Raw genomic sequence first — 9,485 nt, 5'->3', positions numbered from 1 at the left:
AATTCCTTGGAGCCGTGTCCTGGATTGATGCCCTGAGAAGGTCGGTGTGCATAGAGGGTGCGCGGATGGCTCTAGCCCGCGTTAAAGCCTACTGGACGCATATGGAGGCCACTGTAATAGCGAGCCAGGATCCGCGGGATGCCAACATCCGGCTGAGCACTACTTGGCGCAAGTCACAGAAGGTGCCCGCCTGATAGACGCGCGGTGCTCGAAGAGTGTTTTATTCGAGTGATAAGTCGAATCATTGTAGAAAACAATGTTTAGTTTAATTATGAGGCTATGTTTATACTTTTGCCCGGAAGTATGATTGTCCTCCCTTTGCGGCTATTCTTATATGTATAAGTAGTATGAAAGATAGCAGTCGTTGGCTTCAGCCCCCTCACGGACAATGCGGGGGTGTTGGTGAAAAAATATGCATAATCACACTTGATCCAACATCTTGGTCTGTTAAGGATGTGATCGCACGCCGAACTAGGCAACCGGACTATATAGCTGTAACACTTTTGCTTAGCCATGGGAGTCTAATGGTGGGGCTACCATGTAGCCCCTGGTACCTCCATGTGCATATGAATATGGGCGCGTGTGTACATGGCTGGGAAACGGCCCCTTCGTTAAGGCGGAGGAATCTTTAGGGATTCCAGTGAGTCTTCGAGTGGTTGAACTGTCTCTCGCTCTATCATGACGGTCAGTTTTCGGCTTTCTCTACTGAGGCGCTCATCCGAAATAACCAGGGCACAATCGCAGTAGTTCTCCTTTGGCCTGCCTTAGCCGGATGATAGCGGAACGTAAGGCGGCAAACCTAGGAGCCGGGCAAACCCAACATTTTGACCAAAGACATGATTCGGAGCTGATGCATATACGGCCAAACTCGTGACGCCGAACACTCCCGAGGGTATTCGGTCTTTTGTAAAAGAAGATAGGCTGACAAGAGCCTATTTGAAGCCCTTTATTTCTAGGTACGTGCAATTTAGTATGCCGTGGCCAAATGCCAAAAATGGCAGTATCCTCTGTGGGTATAGAACCCATGGGATGGTTAAACAACAAGAGGCAGTAGAAAAGGTTTACACAAGGACTTAATCTCAAAAGAAACCTGTTGCACGGGGCCCTGCTACACGTCTGCACCTTTGTCTCCGTTGTGCCATATCCTGGAAGGGTATCGCGCGAACATTGTCTGTAAAAAGGAAAAACTCGTAGGAGGGTGCAACGTAAGTATGCGATTAATAATAAGAGTGTAAGTTGTTGGCCTGCCAATAAGGTCGAGCCAAGCGTGGGGATGTATTGAATACATACAGCCTCTGTTTTCCCTTATGGGATTACATAAATAGTGCCCTGTTTGAATTTATCCGGGCTACCGGACTCGTCTAACCGTGTCTGTGGTCGTAATGACCAATCATGTTTTCTAAAACTGGAGGCCGCTTATAGTCCGTCCGCAAGGGGCGTGGCATATTCCTCTGCGCGTGAAGGGCACTTTATGATTCCGCTAACGGTGATGACCCCACGGGGACCGAGTTTCTTGAGTGTAAGGTGGCCATAGTGCGGCAATGCGTTGAAGCGGGCGAAGGCCGCTCTTCCTAGCAATGTGTGATAGCTGCTTTGGAAGGGTGCGACAGTGAAGAGCAGCTCTTCGCTTCCGGAGTTGCCTGGGGAGCCGAATGTTACTTCCAGCACGACTTCGCCCCTGGCGCAGGCTGCAACGCCTAGTATCACCCCTTCAAAGGTGGTGTTGCTGTGTTTAATTCTGGATGGGTCTATCCCCATTCTACGGACAGTGTCCTCGTATATTAAATTGAGACCACTGTCGCCGTCCATGAGGACACGTGTGAGACGGTATCTGTCGATTAGTGGGTCAAGCACCAAGGCCTGTGATCCTCCGCGCCGAATACTAGTTCGGCGGTCCATGTGATCGAAAGTGATCGGAAGAGACATCCAATAGTGAGATGTGGGTACGACGGGCTCTACATCGTGCGCTTCTATGGGCGCGCATTTATGCCCTCTCGTGGATGTGTGGGTCGCGTGGATCATGTTTACTATTTTATCCTCTGGCGGGAATTTTTCCTGTACCCCAGTGTTCGGCTGGTGAGGTTCATCCTCGTCCTCGCTTGGTGTGCCCCTCCCCTTGTGTTCGACATTTAATTTGCCGGCCTGCTTGAAGACCCAGCACTCTCTATGGGTGTGGTTCGCAGGTTTTTCTGGGGTGCCATGAATTTGGCATAGTCTGTCCAGGACTCTGTTCAGACCGGTCGGTCCGTCTTTAGTGCCTTTGAATGGCTTATTTCTCTGATCAGGTTGAGATCCCCTAAATCCGGCATTAACTGTCGTGTTATCCGGGCTCTCTTCCTTGTTTTGGCGTTTGTTTTTATTACGCCGTGGCTTACCGTTGCCATCCCTTAGTTCGGAGGTGCTGGGGTCGCTGGTGCCTTTACGGGCCAACCAGCTATCCTCGCCCGCGCAAAAGCGGGTCATAAGGCTTGTTAAGGCTGCCATTGTCCTTGGCTTTTCTTGGTCGAGGTGCCGGGCGAGCCATTCGTCATGGATGCTGTGTTTGAAAGCCGCTAAGGCTTCGGCGCCCGGACAGTCGACAATTTGATTCTTCATAGTGAGGAATCTATTCCAAAGCTTGCGGGCGGACTCTCCGGGCTGCTGGATTATGTGACTTAGATCGTCTGCATCCGGAGGCCGGACATAAGTCCCTTGAAAATTGGCCCTGAAAGCATCTTCGAGTTCCTCCCAACTCCCAATTGAGTTTTCGGGGAGGCTTTTCAACCAGGGTCGAGCTGATCCCTTCAACTTGAGGGGAAGGTATTTGATTGCGTGGAGGTCATCCCCACGAGCCATGTGAATATGCAGGATAAAATCCTCGATCCAGACCCCTTTGTCTGTCGTGCCGTCGTATGCTTCTAAGTTCACAGGTTTAAAGCCTTGTGGGAATTCATGATCCAGTACTTCTTCGGTTAAGCACACAGGGTGAGGACCCCTCTGTATTTGGACACATTGTGGCATGTAGTCGGCTGTTGTTGTGTCCGGGGTTGATTCCGAACTGGTATCTGGCTTTTATGAGCGTTTGGGTGACCATAGTCCTGCGCTGGGGTGTGTCTTCTAGATCCATATATGGACCTGCCTGCACCGGTCTTTTTATCCGGATGCTCGCGTGGATCGTGCGCAGTGTCCACAGCCGCTCTGTTATGGTTGTGAGGCGGTACGTCTGGTTTCTTGGTCGAATTTTCTTTTGGTGGAACGGCCGCATCGTCGAATTCTGGCAGTAGCTTCCGCTTCGGATAGCTTTTCGTATGGCGGTCATCGCCATATCTTTCTTCAGTGTCTAGCACTTTATTCCATCTACGACTTAGCTTTGCCTGTGCGGCCTTGAGCCGTTGCTTCTGCTTTTCTAGACTTCTTGCGGTGGCCATAAGCTTTCTGTGGAGGTTGTCTCGTTCCACTTGTTAGTCTGGGATGATGAATGCATCGTTGTCCGGACTGTCTTCCTGTTCTGGGGCGGCATCCTGAGCTCGTCCCTCCGTATCATTGTGATCGTTTATTTGCTCCGAACTTGATTTGGCATGACCTGGCTCGTCCTGCTCCATCGCTGGGTCCATGTGGTCATTATTGTTTTCGGAGTTTGCGGGTATGTCAACCCTTCTTGCGCTCTTGTCGCTATTTTTGCCGTTGCTGGATTTTAAGCGGCGTCTGTGCCGCCTCTTTGGCTTTTGCCCAGGTGTTTTATCGTCCGGGTTGCCGTCCTTATTGGGCATATCTACCATGTATATATCGTGTGACAAGGTAGTAGTCCCGCGCTCCAGGGATTCTGGAGCCTCTCCTGCATCATCGTCCATACCGTCGATGTCTTTGGAGTCAAGTACGTCGGTTAATTCTTCGATCGTAGCAATGAAGTGGGTGGTGGGTGGGCGCCGAATTCCTTCATCGCCTGCTTCCCACTCGGGCTGGACATAGTCCGGCCCAGAGTCTCCAGACAAAGAGAGAGACTTCAAGGAGTTCAGCATGTCGCCAAAGGGCGAGTGCTGAAAGATGTCCGCAACGGTAAACTCCATTACCGGAGCCCAACCTGGCTCGGCTGGCTCGAGAGTGAGCGGAACAGGACCAACAGCCGGATATGAGTCCGGGGGTCTGGGGTTACAGGCCTCCACAAAGGTGGGACCCGTATTCGGCTCCACCGCCGATAAGTCTGCGGCCTGCGGAGCGGGGTCCAGCCCTTCGTCCATAGGCAACGCAACCTGTCCTGGATTTAGATCCAAGGCTGCTTCGGGGATGATGTCCCGGGCACTGTCCGATAACAGGTCTAGGCCGTGCTCGTCGTGGCTATCCGGCACTCCTGGCGCAGGCTCGAATCCGTCGAAAATCAAGTCTCTGCGGACACCTGCCGTGTAGTTCAAGTTTCCGAACCTGATCTAGTGGCCAGGGGCAAAGCTGTCAATCTGCTCCAACTGGCCAAGCGAATTGGCCCGCAGTGCAAAGCCACCGAACACAAAGATCTGTCCGGGGGAAAATGTCTGACCCTGGACCGTGTTGTTGACGATTGAAGATGCCATTAAGCCGCGAAGCGATGACATAGAGGAACTCTCAATGAAAGCACCAATGTCGGTGTCAAAACTGGCGGATCTCGAGTAGGGGGTCCCGATCTATGCGTCTTAGGTTGATGGTAACAGGAAGCAACAGACACAATGTTTACCCAGGTTCGGGCCCTCTCGATGGAGGTAAAACCCTACTTCCTTCTTGATTAATATTGAAGATATGTGGAATACAAGAGTAGATCTACCACGAGATCGTAGAGGCTAAACCCTAAGAGCTAGCCTCTGATGGTATGATTGTAATTGTGATCGGCCTTCTAAGGACCATGCTCTCCGGTTTATATAGACACCGGAGAGCTAGGGTTTACATGGAGTCGGTTTACAAGGAAGGAAACATAATATCCGGATCGCCAAGCTTGTCTTCCATGCAAAGGAGAGTCCCATCCGGACACGAGCCGAAGTCTTGAGTCTTGTATCTTGACGCTTCTATAGTCCGGACGATGTATATAGTCCGGCTATCCGGATACCCCCTTATCCAGGACTCCCTCAGCCACCATGTGGCAAATGGCTGCCACTTAATCATTTTGCGGCTTGACACCACACTGATCAATGACGTGAGTCATGGTGGAGCGGTTGGTGGGGCGATCTGGCCTCCACAGGTCCCAGCAGGCCTTGCCGGGACGCCTTGGTCATCTTCTTCTAGGGTGGCCTCGCCCCTTGCCGGGCTGGCATGCCCGACAATGGAGGCTTCTTTCCTGCAGATATCTTGTTTTTCTGGCTTGGTCTTTGTCCCTCTGGTCTGCTTGTTGGTTCTTGGAGTCTCTTGGTCCCTTCTTCATCTTGGTCTGATACTTCAATCTTGATCTTGTGCATGTGCACGGTTAGGGCGACAGGGCCAGGGTCTGTTGCACCGACACTCGGTGCATGGCGCGATAACTTCCATCACCTCGTGGGCCGAAGCTGTTTCTTCAAGTGCCAAGCCACTTATGATTTCTTCGTCTAGTTTAATGACAAGATGGATGATCTGTTCTGGGTCGTTGGCTCCAACGTCCTTGCCCTCGTACTGCCACACAACGGATGGCTTCAAAAGCTTCTCCTCAAAGGTGTTCTTTGGTACGGGGTCATGCTTGGCTACCATGCCAGCAATGACGTCTGTAGCTTCATTTTTGTCTCTAGAGACGTGGTGAAATTCTAATCCTTTGAATCAGGCGGATATTTTGAGGACAACATTAAGATATGCCGCCATCTTTGGGTCTTTGGCGTCGAATTCTCCACTGAGTTTGGAGATGGCGAGGTTAGAGTCTCCCCAGACCTCAAAGCCATTGTACACCCATTGATATTGCCATCCGAAGCCCATGTAATAGGGCCTCGTATTCAGCTGCATTATTGGAATCAGTGTACATAATCTGTAGTATGTATCGGATGTTATCGCTAGTGGGGGATGTAAGGATAACCCTGATGTAGGGCGGAACCCTATGGTGACGATCTTTCACGTTTGGAGTGGATCCTATGGGGAATCACGAAGAACACGTGGAAGAACTCGAGGGAAAACACGGGGATAACGAGAGAAACACTCAACAGACAAGTAATCGATCACACGACGGGTAGATCACCGAAAGCACAAGGTAATACATGATCCAAAATCAACAAGGGGAGGATACAAAGGGAACCGTTCTTCTCCGTAGGGAGATCTTGATTGTCTTCCCTTGAAGGGGTCTTGAATCCACTTGGGGGATCTTCTCCGAAGAGGTCGTAAGCTCTGAGGAGAAGTAACCAAGTGGATGAGCAGGGGTCTCACACAAAATATGAGCTAAACCATTGCTAACCCTAGCTAGGAGGTGGGAGAGACCTATTTATAGTCGTAGTGCAAATGGAAGTCAAAGTGAAGGGGTACAAGGGCTCCAGCCCGCGGGCGTGGTCACTCAGGTACCGGACGTCCGGAAGACGTCGGATGTCCGGAGGCTCAGGATGGTCCGGACATCCGACAGGGCTCGGACATCTGTATATTCGGCTCTATCATGGATACGTCGGACATCCGGAGAGGGCCGGTCGTCCGGAGCTTCGGGACGGTCCGGATGTCCGATGACCGCCGATCTTCCGTAGATTCGGCTCGGTTGCCTATCGCCCGGTCGTCCGGTCCGCCTCGGACTTCCGTAGATTTGGCTCGGGTGGTCAGGTACCAGACGTCCGGAGAGCTCGGTCATCCGTGTCCTGGGAATCGTCGGACGTCCGGACTGGGTCGGTCGTCTGACGCCTGTAGCTTCCAAAGCAGCTCTTCTTCTTGTCCATCATGTTTGGGGTCCTTGCCTCCTTGGCCATTGGGTCCAGCTGCCTCGTGTCTCTCCTCCAAGTACCTGATCACACACAGAGTTTCTGAATGAGGTAGTAGCCATGTCTCGTGAGAAGGAAGAGAGATTTCGGAGAGGAGTGAGTTCACCTTATCTTCGATAGCCTTCGCTCTAGCTCTTGTCATGGGTCCAAGTGTTGTTGAGGGAGATGTAGGTACGTCCATGAGGATGAGTGAGGGATGCTCCGCATGTTCTCCCCCCCTTGGGAGACATCCGTCCTCGGATCAAAAGCTTCATCTCCATGGTATGGCGCGAGGTCTTTGACAATGAAGATGTCGCTCACATTGTACTTGCCTCGTGGTAGGTCGATCTTTTAGGCGTTGTCTTTGTAGAGTGCTAGCACCTTGAAGGGTCCATCCGCTCGAGGGAGAAGCTTGGACTTGCGTTCGTCGGGGAAGCGGTGCTTGCGAAGGTGTAGCCACACTAGATCACCAATGTTGAAGACCATGGGTTGCTTGTTGACGTTGAGCTTGGTCGCTAGTCATTGTACTTGGCGCTCGATGGTGTGCCTTGTATCTTCACGCATCTTCTTGATGTAGCTTGCACAGGCACTTGCGTCGAGGTTGGTTCGCTCTTGTAGAGGAAGAGGTAGAATGTCCAATGGGGACAACGGGTTGAAGCCGTAGACGACCTCGAAGGGGGACTTGCTGGTCGTCCAATGTCTTGCACGGTTGTAGGCGTACTCAACGATGGGTAGACACTCCTCCCACTCCTTGATGTTCTTCTTGATCAACACGCGAAGTAGAGTGGGGAGTGTACGGTTTGTCACCTCCGTTTGGCCATCGGTTTGAGGATGGTATGCGGATGAGAACAAGAGCTTGATTTCGAGCTTGGCTCATAGTGTCTTCCAAAAGTAACTCAAGAACTTGATGTCACGGTCGGATACGATTGTCTTTGGTACTCCATGGAGACGCAAGATTTGCCTACAAAAGAGATTTTCAATGTGTGAAGCATCATCTATCTTGTTGCAAGGAATGAAATGTGCCATCTTAGAAAATCGGTCCACAACAACAAAGACGGAATCCTTGCCATTTTGTGTTCTAGGCAAACCAAGTACAAAATCCATGCTAATGTCTTCCCAAGGTTGATAAGGAATAAGAAGGGGCATGTAAAGACCATGGGATTGAGCTTTAGACTTAGCTTTGCAACATGTAGAGCAACGGTTGGTGAAGCGTGAGACGTCGCGGAACATCTTGGGCCAAAAGTAGTTCTTGGAGAGCATGGGGAAAGTCTTGTTGCGTCCAAAGTGTCCCATGAGTCCTCCTCCATGATCCTCTTGCAAAACGAGCAAACGAAGACAAGACTCGGGAATGCATAGTTTGTTAGCTCTCATAAGATATGCATCCTTTATGTAGTATTGTTCCCAAGACGTGTGTGTCAAACACTTAGCATAAGGAGAAGCAAAAGATGGATCATTAGCATACAAGTCTTTTATGTTCTCAAAGCCAATAACATTCAACTCAAGTTTAGTGACAAGTGTGCATATGTGTGAAAGTGCATCCCCAACTACATTTTCCTTACCCTTAATGTACTTGATCACATATGGAAAGGATTCAATAAATTCACTCCATTTGGCATGACGCTTGTTTAACTTAGTTTGACCTTTTAAGTACTTAAGCGTTTCATGATCGGTATGGATGACGAATTCATGAGGTCTAAGGTAATGTTCCCAAACATGTAGCACACGCACTAAAGCATACAATTCTTTGTCATAGATGGGATAGTTAAGTTGAGCACCGGAGAGTTTTTCACTAAAATAAGCAATGGCACGTTTTTCTTGCATCAAAACTCCGCCAATTCCGGTACCACTTGCATCACAATGAACCTCAAAAGTTTTCTCAAAGTTGGGCAAAGCAAGAATCGGAGCATGAGTAAGCAAAGACTTGAGCTCATCAAAAGCGGTGGATTGCAAAGATCCCCAAACAAAAGGAGCATTCTTCTTACTCAAAGCATGCAAAGGAGCGGCAATAGTGCTAAAGTCTTTCACAAAGCATCGATAAAATCCTGCGAGACCAAGAAAACTACGCACTTGTTGCAAATTGGTGGGTTGGGGCCAAGTTTTAATTGCCTCAATCTTGGATTCATCAACATGGACACCCTTGGAAGAGATAACAAAACCCAAGAAAACCACTTTGTCAACACCAAACGTGCATTTTTTTCAAGTTTGCATAAAGACGTTCCATGCGAAGGGTTTGCAAAACAGCCCTAACATGATTAATATGCTCTTTCATGTTTTTGCTAAACACAAGAATATCATCGAAGGAAACCACAACAAAGACTCCAATATAAGGGCGAAGCAGATAATGCATAAGACGCACGAAAGTACCAGGAGCCTCTAATAAACCCATAGGCATCACTAACCACTCATATAAGCCAAATTTGGTTTTGAAAGCAGTTTTCCATTCATCACCCACTTGAATGCGGATTTGATAATAGCCACTTTTAAGATCAATTTTTGAGAAAAAGTTGGCTCCACTAAGTTCATCAAGCATATCATCTAAGCGAGGAATGGGATGCCTATAGCGAACGGTAATAGCATTTATAGGTCTACAATCGGAACACAAGCGGAAACTTCCATCGGGCTTAGGCACAAGTATAACGGGAACGGCACAAG

This window comes from Triticum aestivum, chromosome 7B (genome assembly GCF_018294505.1).
Source record: "Triticum aestivum cultivar Chinese Spring chromosome 7B, IWGSC CS RefSeq v2.1, whole genome shotgun sequence".
In the NCBI taxonomy this organism is placed as follows: Eukaryota; Viridiplantae; Streptophyta; class Magnoliopsida; order Poales; family Poaceae; genus Triticum; species Triticum aestivum.
Note: the sequence above shows the minus strand (reverse complement) of the source record.